The sequence below is a fragment of the Colossoma macropomum genome, unplaced genomic scaffold (assembly GCF_904425465.1).
Source record: "Colossoma macropomum unplaced genomic scaffold, Colossoma_macropomum, whole genome shotgun sequence".
In the NCBI taxonomy this organism is placed as follows: Eukaryota; Metazoa; Chordata; class Actinopteri; order Characiformes; family Serrasalmidae; genus Colossoma; species Colossoma macropomum.
Window position 1 is genome coordinate 26,894,701 of NW_023494804.1, and position 15,082 is coordinate 26,909,782.

Here is a 15,082-nt window from a genome sequence, read left to right on the forward strand (position 1 = left end):
GTCACAAAAGTGAATGTATCTGGACCCACTGGTGAGTGTGTGGAACTGAAGGGGTTAAGCTCCAGGCTTATTATTCAGCTATTAATCTTATGAAATATTGTTCAGTAAACTAATATGTAAGTTTTGAAAACTAAAGCGCAGGCCCACATACAGATACAGAGGTATAGTTTAGAGGGCTCATATCATAGAAAACCAAATTTCTCTTCTGTTTTCAATAAAAGAGTTTACTACAACACCTTTAGAGTTTTAAACTTCTTTTCATTCACTTCCCAGTACATGCACTCCATCCATAATCTGCAAAAACATCCTGTCTTGAATTCACTGTTTTTGTGACCTCATGAAAACCAACACTTTTAGACATATCCACCTATTCAGCATACAACAGTGTAGCTCCATCCATTCTCACTGAAGTTATACAGAGTGTTTCAGCCTGGACTGCTCTTCAAATGAGGCACAATACAGAGCAGCCAATCAGAAATGAGTCATTTGCCTATAGTCTTAAAAGCATAGTAACATAAACAGCTTGTTTAAATCTACTGGATAAAGAGAGGTATGAAAAGATTATGAATTATGACTTTTTTGTATAAAACACACAAATATCATAAGTGGACCTCATTGAATATGAGTGAAAATTAGGTTATGGGCCCCAGAACTGCTTAAAAGCAAAGGCCTCTCACAATTACAAGTGTAATGCTGGAAAATGAAAAGGACAAAAGTGTTTTAGTCGGTAAAGAAAGTGATGGATAAGTGTGATGTGGTTGTGTGTAGAAAAGTAAAGAGCCTAACCGCCAAATAACCTTTGAACCTCGGCTGAACTCTGAAGTCTACCCCAGGGCTGAGCTTCATGCCTGAGTCTAGACTAACAAACCAGCACTCTGATCACTCTCTCACTGCCCTAACCCCAACACTGCCCTCTCAACTAACCTCCAGGGGGCAAGCACACACACATACACACACACACACACACACACACACAAACACACACACACACACACACACACACACACACCTGGCTTTCATTTTACAGTTTTTATTGTGTGTTGTAACTAAGTGGGGGAGAGAGAGAGAGGGATGATTTTTTACTGAAAAAACTTGCATGTATTGAATTTACTTGATTAAACTGTTTACATTATTTCTATACTAATCACATAAATTACATCACCACAAGTCGGTGTCTTCCACTTTGCTTACTTTTGGCAATATTGGTATAAAATTAAAATCACAGAACCTTTTTGATCCTTTGACATCATTTAATAATGCTAGCTGCCCTTTACAGTGTGTGAACACACTGGAATAATATTTTGTGACATTAACTCACATTAAAAGAACATTTTTCCTTCTGCTATACAGGTTTTGTCACGACTGTGACAACTTTTTTAATCATGTGGAAAATAATGCATTAAAATAAAACATTTGAAATAAGTAAATTGCAATGTATCAGTTTCGTCAGAACAAATCAAGTACAGATTTAGCAAACAGTTCATGCAGGTTTTTTCAATAAAGTGGAAATTATTACATTATGGACACGTAGTTATTTCCAAATCCTTCTAGAGTCAGATACAGCCGTAAACTTTTGACCCTACTGTCTGTCCCTGCTGTGACCCCAATTCGACCTCACTCTGTCAGTCACTCAGTTACCCCTAAACACACACACACACACACACACACACAGGGGGCATCAAAGTCCAACTCCAGCCGAGCAGGTGAGACTACAAACAAAGATCTATTCCACACAGTGGCGGCTCATCACTCATTTCACTCTGTCTGTCTGTCTCTATCTCTCCCTCTCTCTCTCGCTCTCTCACACACACACACATGCACACACTTGTCGAGATGTGGGGTCATGTATTTCCCATGTATTATATAATTATATATGTGTAATTACCTATATGTAATAAAGTATGTCATCTATGTTTATGATACGGTACTGTACAAAAGTCAAAAGGCAGTCATTTGTTTTAACAGGGATTACACAAAACCCTCCAGCACTAAATTTTAGATAAATTCTATCAGTATTTAATGTGTCATTACTTTTGCACACCCTACTGCCACTTTATAACTTTCCATTTTTAAAACCAACCAGTTTTAGCCACGTCCTCTGTTCCTGACCTTCTGTTCCCCTTTAAAGAGACTCTAACATTCACACAAGCAACTACCCAAACTCACCTTAGCTGCCTTTTTTGAAAATGGATAAAAGAGATATTTATCAAGGCCTGGTAGACCACCAAAACTGCCCCCATCAGATATACAGTACTTTCATCTTTGAGAGAGAGGAGAAAATTAAGCTCCACTCTTGATTCAGATCTGAAAAATCCACAGGTGTTTCTGTCCATCTGTGAGAACAAAACCCAACACCGTGAGTCTGAAAGGATGTGTAGCTGTCTAGAAGCTGTTACTGAGAAAAGCAGGAAAAGCAGGAAATAAACCAAAGAGAACAGAAAAGTAACTGCACTAGAAAATTTGCACCAGAAAACAGAAACTTGAGTAACATTATGGACTGAAGAGTCTACATTTATAATAGGGATTACTTGGATTGTGAGAAGCAGCAAATGTGACCAAAATTTCCCCTGGCACTGAATAACTTATATAAATTGTACTGAAAATTAATATATATACACACGCACACACAAACTGAGAATTTTCATAAATTTCACTATATATATATATATATATATATATATATATATATATGTATATATACACCTCAAAATCCCATGCTTATTGCATCCTAAGGCTTATTATTCAATAACTGCATACACTATAATGCAAACTGTGTTATAATGCATTCTCATGTTCCAGAAGTATGTAATACAAATTTGGACCTTGGCCATCAGCAGTTAACCTCAGTAACCAAAAGAAATGCAGTAACCAAAAAAGCACTTTACAAAGACAGGACTGTTTTGTTGCTCCTGTTAGCGCTATAACAGAAACACACACACACACAAACACGCAAACACACACAGGAGGTGATTTTTTGCCGTATAAACTAACACTGCTGGTGTGAACTCTATACTGTTGAGGTTTGTGCTGCTACAGGAGGTCTATTCAGTGTGACTTCAGAACACACAGGAAGCACATACACACTGACAGGTCATAAGAAAGTGTGTGTGTGTGTGTGTGTGTGTGTGTTATATACTCTTCTTCACTGAACACTGACCCTTTTACTACCTGCTCAACTGGTTCTTTGGTGGCACAGAAGCCATTAGTCAAATGTGTGTGTGTGTGTATGTGTGTGTGTGTGTGTGTGTTCTCTTTCTGTCAGTTTGTTAATTTATGGACTTTCCCAACTCAACACCACAGGGCCTGCCTTCTCCATGAACTCTGCTGGAATGCACTACACACACATGCACGCAAACACACATACACACATACACACACACACACACACACACACACACACACACACATAGAGAATTATTTACTCAGACAAAACACTCTTTCATATAATTGACTGACGGCTGCCACCCACCAAAACAGGCAAGCCTTGAACAGCACTGGCACACACGGTATTACTGACAAAACCTATGGTGTGTGTTTGAGTGTAATACCATCACACAGTTCACACAAAGACCAGTCACTCAGTTTGTAGACTCAGATGATTCACTTACCTTAGAACAACATGGTCATGACCTGGTTGAGCGCAATACATATGAGTCCAATTGGTTTGAGTGGTACTAATCTAACATGTAATGCAAATAACAGGAAGTGAGAATCAATGGAAGTCAAAACTTAGTAAAAGCTGCTCTGAGACGCTGACGTTTATTTTGAAGAATAGATATCATCAAATTCAATTATGCAGCTCAGAGGCTGAATTTAAGGAAAGATATCAAGCTTAAGGTCATGTGTTTCATGCGATTTGACAGAGGTAATGCTTGTATTATTTCATCGCTGTCATATTAAAACCTCATGATTCCATTTGTTTTTCATTTTTTTCACACTATTTGAAAATGGGCCTGTGATGGCGACGTGTCCAGGGAGTTTCCTGACTAATAAATATAACCAAGCTAGTGCTCATGAAACTCTTACTTCAGTGCTCTAACAAATTTTCAGTAAAATCAGCGATTCTAATGTTAATCAGAAACAAGAGGCAAGTTTTTCGCCCTTTCAACCACAGAAAAAAAAGTTAAGATGTCTTTGCTAACTGTAGCTTTTAACATGTCCTCCACATCTGATAATTCAGTTCTGTCATTCAGGAAAACCCTTCTCTCCATTCTAGTGATGATTTACAGGTGCAAGAAGATTTTCAGCTTCCTACAAGTAGTGTTACATATCAGTAATCCTTCTGCATTCAGCAGCCCACGGGAAAAAAAGCAAAACAGGCCCTTAAGATCCGAAACAGTTGTAGTTTTTAAAAAATTCCTCCCACCTTAAAGATACATCATCAGAAGGAGATTCCTAGTCTTAAACTAGAAAATCTCCCTCTGGAGACGACTGCAGCACAGCTTTAGGATGTGAGTAAGAACGTTGACAACAGTTACAGCAATGGTTATACTTTTCATTTTGCCCAGAGTGTCACTTAAACATACACTAAAGTTATGTTTTTTTTCCTTCTGCAATAAAATGGCCTTTCCAGAGAAATGATATTTTGTACGACAGTCATGACTTGATAAATTGGCTAATTTTAATATGTAATCAAACTATTGAAACTGAATTAGTGATTAATATTGTAGCAAAAGGTATGAAGTTGACCTTGCCATCACACAGTTTAATTCTGCTGGGAAAAACATGAGTGTCCTGAGGTGTATAAAGATTTTACAAGGTGGACGACCAATGTTGGACCCCAATAAACTTCACTTGAAGTGGGGGGCCCTTTGGAATTACTCAGCACAAGTTATGACCTCCAGTGGAATAAGAATGGATTTTATGGTTGTAACATGGTTTCTTTTGTTGAATTTAGTATTTGCTACATTATCGGTGTGTCAGTTAGGGATGTATGATTGTATGTAGTATCTTATAATTTGGGAGCCATCCCAGGTTTTGGTGATGTGTTTACTCTGAATACATCTGAATGAATTACATTATTTCAAGAGCATGAAATATGTGTGCATTGGCATCAAAATATCTCCAGCAGTCATGTACATAAGTTGGCATATATGAAGTTTGCAAGAAGTTTGGATGCTGAATCAAAGCTTTTGCAGTCATCTTTAAAATGCAGTCATCTGCTGCATGTAGGAAACGTTTAATGAGTTTTATGGATCTGTACATGATGATTTGAATTGAATTCTATTATATCTCTCCAGCTGGAGTAAATAATACTCACAGTCTTACATGTTAAGCTATGATGACAGGTCCTGCTGAAACAATGTACCAGCTAGAAGTGTTAGAACTACAGGGGTGATATAGCAGAACCATGGCCACTTTCACTCAAAGCTGTGGTGCAGTTTAAATGGGCTCTCATGGGAAACATACATACCTCCTTAGCTGACCTACCCATTTTCTGCCAACACATGTTCTTTCATAGCAAGGTTGGACAAACCTCATAGCAAGGTTGTCCAATTTTACCAAATGGGAAATTGTCACATACAATCATTTTGATTTCAAATACCTAAATGTATAGTATGTTGTTAATTTCAGATTTTTTTATTTTGTGTGTGTATGACATGTCACATTGTTAGGATAGATTGGTTGTTGTAGTTTTTTTTGTTGTGTAACTGAGTTAGCTTTAGTATGGTTTCAATTAGCCACAACAACATAGTCCAGCTCAGTAGTGTAGCTAGTTAAACTGGAAGCTCAGCATTATTTAGTGACTCTAAACAAACATTGTAGCAGTCTGATGTGAATAATTAATAGAGTTAGACAAATTATGTAGAGTTGCGCTTCATGGTTTCTCATTAGATTGAATGGGATGCTTCATGAGAAGCTTGTCCAACATAGCAAACATTTTGTAAAGCTTGTTCAACCTAGTAACAGTTGCTACAGAAGAATGCCTTTGTTGGTGGAGCATGGATAATTCATCTGATTGAGGTCAAGAAGAGATGCCATTATGACACAAATAAAAATAAAACTTATATAACCTGCAGTTTCCTGCTAATATAGTGCATGGACCATTCTACAGAACTGGTTCAAAGTTGGAGCTCAAAACACATTTCGAACTTTTAACTGACTTGGAGTTTAGACTAAAATCCTTTTGTTTTGAGTGACCCTATACTTTAATTATGTTTATTTTATGGATGTTTTATTTTATTTGTTTTGAGTGACCCTATACTTTAATTATGTTTATTTTATAGAAATATATGATTGAACATTTTTATTTTTCAATAATTCAATAATAATTGTTCTGAATCTTTACCAAATGATTCAGTATTAACATTTTTAGCTAAATTGAGCACAACTCAAAAATGCTAGCCAGTACATGACTAGCAAACACAGCTTTGAACAGTTGTACACACATAAAATCATCGTATTTGTTTCAGACTTTGTGACATATTTACTTCAAAACAACGGGATCTAATTGCTCACCAGGTGGCCATGATAGACAGGGATGCAGTCTCACTTCCTCCCCTAAAATGCAGGGGTGTAGCTAAAATAAGGCTCCACCTATGGACTAAAACGTTTTGTGTTTGGTAGTAACATGAAAGCGTGGGACAGCATTTTTTTTTATTTAAAAGTTAAGTAAACTGTTATTTTCACAAGTTGTGGGGGGTTAGGGGTTAGGATTTGCGACGGTCACTTCCCAAAAGAAAGTACTCTATAACTGATGATTTTGTGTATATTTAGAGAATTACTATCTCAATTCATGCATTGGATTTAAATAGTTCAGGCCAAGGATCTAAGGTCTGAATATGCTTTTTACTGTGGGACCGCAGTTTGAATTAATTCAGTAGAACAGTTCATATACAGTTAAATGCAAAAGTTTTATATGTGAAAGTAAGCTAATACATCACCTGCAGGTAACAAACATAAATATGTCACTTTTATGCAAATTCAAGCGCACTATATCTGTTTATTTGCTGCGTTTAACGTGCTGAAAAAAAAACATACATTATGGAATGTGCCATAATGTTTGCACAGATTGCATGTTGTATCTTATTTTTCCCCAATGTGTTCAATTCAGCAAATAAGCAGTAATTGTGCATTAAAATGTGCAGAACTGTGGTCTCTGTAGAGGATGATTAACTTATTTTAACTTAAAAAATCAACAAAATGTAATTTGACCACAGGCGCACAAACCTCTGCATTCAACTGTAAAAGAACTGGTACTATTCTAAAACTGCATATATCTCCTGTCATGGGGAGTTACTCAAATTGCTCACTGCCAACTCTTTTCACTGCAGCTTATGTACTTACGTACAGCATTTTATCGCAACAAACAACATGACTGTCCCAGTCTGGCTTCCAGCCTCCAGTCCTGCTTTGGCAACAGGTGTTCTTTGTGGGGGACTGTAAGCATGCTTGGTGTGCGGAATGGGGACACGCGAGTGCAGAGCTGAGGAGAGAAGGAGAAAAGCCCCCACGGCGACACACACTCCAAAACCGCTCCAGCCACTCCTGTGCCAAGCCCATGCCACCTCCTGTTACACACTCACACTGTGATGGCCCTAATGTGGGACTCCTTTTACACACATACACACACCACGCTCTCAACAGCCATCAACATCAGCTTTGCTTAGCCTTCATGTTGTTTAGTCATCTCATATCTGTCCACCAACACATATCTAAACAGGGACACGGGGCATGAAGAACATCTCTTACAAACTTATTTTTCTTCAAACGTTCTCATTAACAGAAACATCCTCCTATAGACTGCATGATCCAAGTGTGAGGGCCTTGCAGATGGAATGCTGAAAATGGGTTTATTAATGATATATTGTCCAAGCAAATTTGAATACAGTGTCAGCAATAGGGATATCACAATCCATTTTTTGCCCCCCTTTAAGGCTACATTAACATTACGAGCCGATTTTTTGCTTCAAAAAATTTTGATTCAATTTTTCTTATTTTGATGGCTCACATATACTTGTCACTTGTTCAATGTGAACAAACCTGTATAATGAAATGATCGTTTGTGCACATCCTAATCAATAACATCACATGAACGAACCACATACGTCAAGAACAATTTAATTTGAAAAGATTGGAGTTGTCAGATCTGCGTCACATTAGGGCAAAAATCTGATTTGTGGCACTTCAGCCTGGTAATGTAAACACAGCCTAACATTCAGGATGTACCGATTCCAAGTCTGAACTGAAAACCAAGATAATGCGGTGGCATGATGCACACTTCAAGTACATTAAAGTTACTAAAATGAATCTAATTTAGCTAAATTGTGCTCAGCTGACCATCAGTTTCAACTGCTACAGGAACATCACAGTTTTAGTACGTGCCAAGTGTGACAGTCCGATCGGATACATTTTCAGATTTCCCCGTCAAAGGACTAAGTATACCCCGTTTTGATGAAGTATCTTAAAGGTGGGAGGAACCTTTGAAAAAATACAACTTCTTTGGGGTGAATTTTTTGGGTCAGGCTGTTTTGAAAGTTGTTTTGTTAACTACTGAATACAGACGCCAGATAGGCTTGTTAATTTCGCCTAAAAAAACTAAATTAAATAGTTTTATTTAACATAAATAAATACTTTGAATAACCAGTTCTTTCAATATATGTAATTTTTTGAGTTGAATTGAACTAGTTCAATTTTTGTTACTATATGAAGTCATTTTTTAGGTTGAACTGATGAGCCATTTTTTACAGTGTAGCTAAGAGGGTAAAAGCTAAAGTTAGCAAGATAGCTACTTGGCTGTCTGGATACATTACCTTAGTTTGGCTTCTTTTGGCTGAAAAGATAAAAATTAGTCTCTGGTATTCATTTTGTGCTGAATAATGTTAGATTTGCTGATTTTTTAAAGATTTGTTTCGAGAGCTGAGGTAAGAGTCACACTAATGCTAGCTTGATCAGTAACTAGGCTAGCAATCAGGATTGGTTGACACCACAGGGTTTCCCAATGTATGTTTTTTATTGAAGTGAGTGAACATTAATGGGAAAAAACATGAAAATTATGTAAAATAACGAATTCTGTCAAACCAAGGATAATAATGCTGCACTACGGAGTACTGCATAACACAACAAATAACCTAATAAACTTTTAGAATGTCCCTTTAAAATTTATTTTTTCATTTTACACAAATAATTCCAACTGCAAATGTTTAAACTACTCATTAACTTCTGATGGTGTACTTCACTGCAGTAGTTAGAAAACAAAACCAAAAAAATGACGAATTACATTTTTCTGACAGTGGCACAAAAAGGCCTTTAACAAATGATTGGAATTGTATCAGGATTACTAAACTCTAATTATCATATAAATATTCCATATATGAATATTGATATCCCGTCCCAATCCATAAACGCCTTGAAATTAACTTCATCTGCCCAGTCTTTGATCTGAAGACAGCACCTCCCTTTTCTTCTTCCCTTCCCACTGACCTCCTGACCCCTTCACCCATGCAGGCCCCCCAGAAGGCCACCAGGCTGCAGGACGTCCTGTTTGGGCAGCCCCACTCCATGATGGACAGCTGGTGTGATCAGAGGGAGGAGTGGGCCTGCTGCTGTTAGAGGTGTTTCAACTCCGCCCTGAGCTGATGTTCCCCGCCGGGTGCCTTTACCATCCCAAAAGGTGCACAGGCGCTTCATTTGCACCGGCACAACAACAACAAACAAGGCTCGTGAGTGATATAGGGGGGCCCTGTCAGCACCTGCTGCTTTTGATTGGCACTTCAAAGGCACCACGCCCTCATGACCCAGGGCACAGTCGACAGAGCCTGCTGACTGCCTGCTACATAATGTGAAGAATGCGTGTCTGTTCCATTACGCATGAGCCATTTCGCTTTCATCAAGCAGCGCTGTCATGCTAAGTAATAACAAGTGTATTGCTGCGAAGATACACACGCATCATCGACCTGCTGCTAGCAACATGGAGACAAACAAGCTAGTCAGAAGCTATAAAACAAGATGAGCAGGAGAAGATGAGTGTGTGTTTATGTGTGAGGGGCAAACCAATTGCTTAATCCCCTCAGTTTTCACTGAGAGTGAAAGTGAGCAGTTTGGTGTTGATCTGCTTCCATATCACCTCTTCTGACAGTTAGGCCTCCAGACCACTTGCATCCCCTCCAGCTCAAATTTTCATGGAGAAGATACAGTTTCAGCTGCTGCCTTTTGGAAAAGCCCAGGCTTGGCTCCCAAGAGACAGCATGGGAGAGCACAGAAAAAGAGCTGTGTTCACATTACAGGATTGCAACAAAAGGCACAAATCATTTTTACACGTGAATTTTCACACAAATATGATTATTTTTAAATCAGACTTTTGCCCCTTTTAAAATTGGTCATGCAATCCTAATGAGAACGGTCAAAACAGAATTCAGCTGATTTACCTGAAGTATTACAGAAGCATCCTAACTAGACATAATTTTCTCCACTGTCCATCTCCACTGTCCCCTCATATTACCTTAATGTGATGATGTTGATGAAAACTCTTCAAATGAAATATTGTATATAATGCAATAATAGTGGTGAATAGTGAGGAGCAGAGTTGAACATGTGATTGTTTATTAGGAAGAATAATGGGCCTTATTCATCAACAATTCTTAAGAAGAAATTTTTTTAACACTTTCCATGAATGTCACATTTGTAAGCATCTATACACATGTTAAAATGCATTCATAAGGCATTATAAACATAGTTGTAAATATTTATACAAATGAATTACACTGAATTACACTTTATAGCCATGTTATGAATTATAATGTATTTTATATTATGAATTATAATGTATTTTAAGTAGTGTTAATAACATGTGATACTGTCAGTGCCAAAGAAGTCAGTCCCAGCTTGGAGAGCGTAAAGACAAATACAAAGTTTATTTATGGCCTGGGATTTCCAATGTTTTATTTCTCAGCACTGGTGCTGTTAGGGCTGCATCTTCTGGGCTTCAGTCCTGAATATTCAGATGCTCTAAACAGGCTGTCCAGCATAGAATTATTGCTACAATGTGCTTTTCTTAACCAGCGCTCTCACTTTAAATGCTACATTATATCACAGCAAACCAAGTACCCACGAGCCCCTCCCCTGAACTCCCTCTGACATCACACTGAGTGTGAAGTTTCTGTGGAGTGAAGGCCTGGAGAGGGAGAGGCGAGATAGTCGAGTGCTGTCATTGTAATTTGTTCCCTCACTGGTTCTAACATCAGGCGTTAGAAACCTTCACTCCGTAACATCACTACACTACAGTACAGTCATGCTAATTTCTGCTAGCATTCTATTGGATATGCAGTGTTAAGTTAGTGCCAAGCTAACAGTGGTGTACATTGACTTTACCACATTGGCTAAAACACTGCTGATGGCAGCACTAGTTTAAAATCTGACATTTGAAGCCTGTAATGTGCTTTATTGTGTATGTTTTAGTGTTTCAGTAAATTTTCACTAAATACTTCAACTTGAAGCCTCACTCTTAACACTGGAGGAGGTCTTACTACAGTATGCTTCACTACAGTATGCTTCACTTTACTCAGAGGGGACAAAAACTTATTAGCTCTTATAATTTGTATGAATAGTACTTAGAATGCATTATGTTAACAATTCATAGTGTCATGAATCTGAAGTAGACTTTTTCTTAGGCCCTTTCTCAAGAACACATTTAGGAAAAAACTTGGGAAGATATTGGTGAATGAGGCCCAGTGTCAGTGTGGCTTGCACACCAGCTGAAGCATTTGGGAAATGGAAATTGAAACTAGGGAGCAGCGACACTCTGATACACAACATGGGGCGCAGTCACAATATTCCTAGCTTCTAGTTTACTTCACTTAAGTTTTGTTTTGATATTTTTACATCAGTCACATAGCTGTCTAGCTAACTAACTTCCATTTTTAACACTACTTTGATACATGTTTACATTTCAGCTGTGCGCATATCATCAGTTGCAGTTGAGTAGATTAAGATTTGACATAAGAGATTGACATAAGATACTTTGAAAAAGTAGTGATGCCTGAAAACTGAATACACTAGGGATGCTCTATCCTGGTCCTAAGGATCTACCACCCTGGAGAGTTTAGATCCAGCACACCTGCCTCTAATAATAGGATGCATTTGAAAGTCTTCATTAGGTGCATTTCATTAAGGTTGGTGCTAAACTCTGCAGGCTGGTAGATCTCCAGGATCAGGATTGGTATACACTGGAATACACTGTTCCAAATGCATTCAGTAATGCATTCAATTATAGCACATAAGTAGTAATGTATTCAGAAAACATGTACAGTACATTGGAATAACATCACATGGAAAAACTCTTACTTAATCCACATTTTTCCTCACTGTTACTGGTCGTGCAATTCTTCTATAAATATGCTTCATGAAAAATTCTTATTGTTTCAATGAAGGTCAGAAATTCTCTACGTTTGATGTTTATCTTATTGCTCACAAACATGTTTACTGCTGTTCCCTCAACAGCTCAGTAATGTTGTTAATAACTTGATCATCACATTGATTTATTTGTCTACTCAGGCTTTAGCAGGAACTTCAGTGTTTGTAAAGAAGCTGTTAATTGGGGTCCTCTTTAGAGTTTGTCTGGCAAGGATGTTTGCTATGTGGTGTGTGCTGATTTTAAGGTAGCTAATTAACAAACAATGATGGTATTTCTTTTGAAGATCGTATATTTTTATTTTTAGTGGGTAAATATCCCAAAAGTATTCTCTTGGACCTGGACTGTAACCTGGACTGAACACAAAACTTTATTTCTGCATTCTGAACTTTATTCCATTACATCCCAACCCTGTTAACTTGTTTACACTGCCTGTGTTTGTCTCGCCTTTTCCTCCAAAATGACAGACAAAAAGTGCGACCACAGTAACAGACATTGCCACAGAGGGTCTGTTCACGCAAAGATATGCTGAACATAGAGATGGATTGCCGTAAAAGTTGCATGAATTCTGGCTGTTCAATCACATCACTGTGTGTTGGACACGTATAGGATTTCAGTGTCATGTATGAAAATGGTGTTTTGCTGTTCACACTGCCACAAAAGAAAAAAATGTGTGTCACCTATGAAGCCAATGGTCAGACTTTTACCTGGAGTGTGAACATAGCCTCAATTCAACTGTCCCCAGAATCTAAGTACGTGAATCAAGTCAGTTCATCCAACCAAATGACTCATTCAAAAAGAACACATCCTTTGTGAAAGACATCACTAATCACTAGCTATCCTGATGATAACATTTGTGCAAAAGGGTCCTTTCAGGGCAGCAGTCTGTTCATGCTAGACAGATATATGGGTCACTTATGAACACAGATGTGAGCCGTCAGGGCAAAAACATCAGATCCGAAAATCGGAACTGAGCAGTAAGGCTTGTAATGTGAACGCAGCTGTAGAGACGTGGAGAGACAAGGGCTGTCAAAGCATGGCTCCGTACCACTGAGGCAGCGGGCGATAAGCTGGTTTTGAATTAATTACGCTACAGGCCCCTCACAGAAACGGTTGATAGCTTAGTGCCTCTCACTCAGGCTGAAAGTGCTGACAGAGATGTGTGTCTCTCTGTTGTTTTCTTTCGGTGCGGAGCGGCGCTTCAAAAGGTTATCATGGGGCTGGCTGGGGAGGCAGCAATTGGGGGGGAAGCCAGTGGGATGAAATAGATTTGAGCAGCTTTTGATGAGCCAAGCACACGCTGAAAGAGGCTTTCAAAGCACAATGGCTTCTTCTCTGCTTTCGGGGCGTCTTCTTCCCTTTTTTATCACGTTTGAAGATTTGTCAAAAAACACACATGCAACACGCTCATGGAGGAGCTGGTTAAATCTCAAACTGATGTGGAAGCAGATTCCTTTCTTCATTCATTGATGTTCATTTTTTTCTTTTTTTGCTGTCACACTGTAAAAAATTTGGTCTGTTCATGTAAAAGCAAAGGCAGCCTAGCTGACTTAGAAGTTTCATACTATTGAACTTCTAATAACAAGATAACAGGATATGAGACACAGATTATTGCTCTGTCAATTTACTATTAAAAGTTTAAAAGGGCACATATTCTACTGTCTGTTTTATATTTGATTTTTATCAAATTTGGTTTATTTTTATGATATTTTTGTGGGTTCATGTGCCAAAAACAGTCATAATTCGTTTACCATTATTCCAGCCTCTGCTTATCCTTCAGCTAAACAGGCTGTTTTTTGTTACTGTGCCTTTAAGATTGATATCATCATATGCAAAATTTTGAACACCTCTGCTCAAATGACATGTTTTGTTGATTTTCAAGTAAAAATAAGTTAACACTTCCTCAACAGGGAACAAACTTTGATATGGTATTGTTCAGAAATATAAGTGCACAATTTCTGTTTGTATAGAACAATAGACTACATTTTCTGCAAATAACTGTTAAACCTCTTTAAATGTCTCCAATGTACAGTATGCTGTCCCATAGATCATTGTTGGGGAGCGGTTGGGAGCACATATTATGCACATGGCAGTGCATGCTGGGAAATGTAGTGCATCTCATGGTGAAATGGGCTAATATTAATAGAAAATTAAAATAATTTTGCGGACCAAATAGGATTGTGCCACCGGCCTGACTTCGCCTCCGGGCCTTGTGTTTGACACATGGACTGTAGAGAATGTTTTAAGTTATTTTCCTTTAGAAAATCAATGAAGCGTGACATTGGACCTGGGGCAACCAAACTTTGCAGGCGGCAGGCAGCTGTATGTAACTGATCTCTGTGCTGATTGGCTGCTGTGCACTGTGCTTCAATGAAAAAGCAATCTGGTCTGAAAAACTTGTAACTTCAGCATGAAAGGCTGGCACTAAACTGCTGTAGTCTAAAAAGGCAAATATATGCAAATGTGTTCGTTTTTATGACATCACAAAAACATGAAGTTAGGCTCTATTTGCAAGTTACAACATATGGCCTGTAAAGACTGGAAAATGAACATTGTGTTTATTTTGGAACTTAAACAACTTTTACATAAAACGTAAAACATAAAGCATCAGTCTTTCAGCAGAATTGAGTTTTCTTTGATATGACCTCTTTAAGGCAGTGAGGTTAATTACTGTTTCTGTGCTGAAACACTAAATCATTTTTTACAGTGCATTACGTTCTTTTCCCAGCAGCA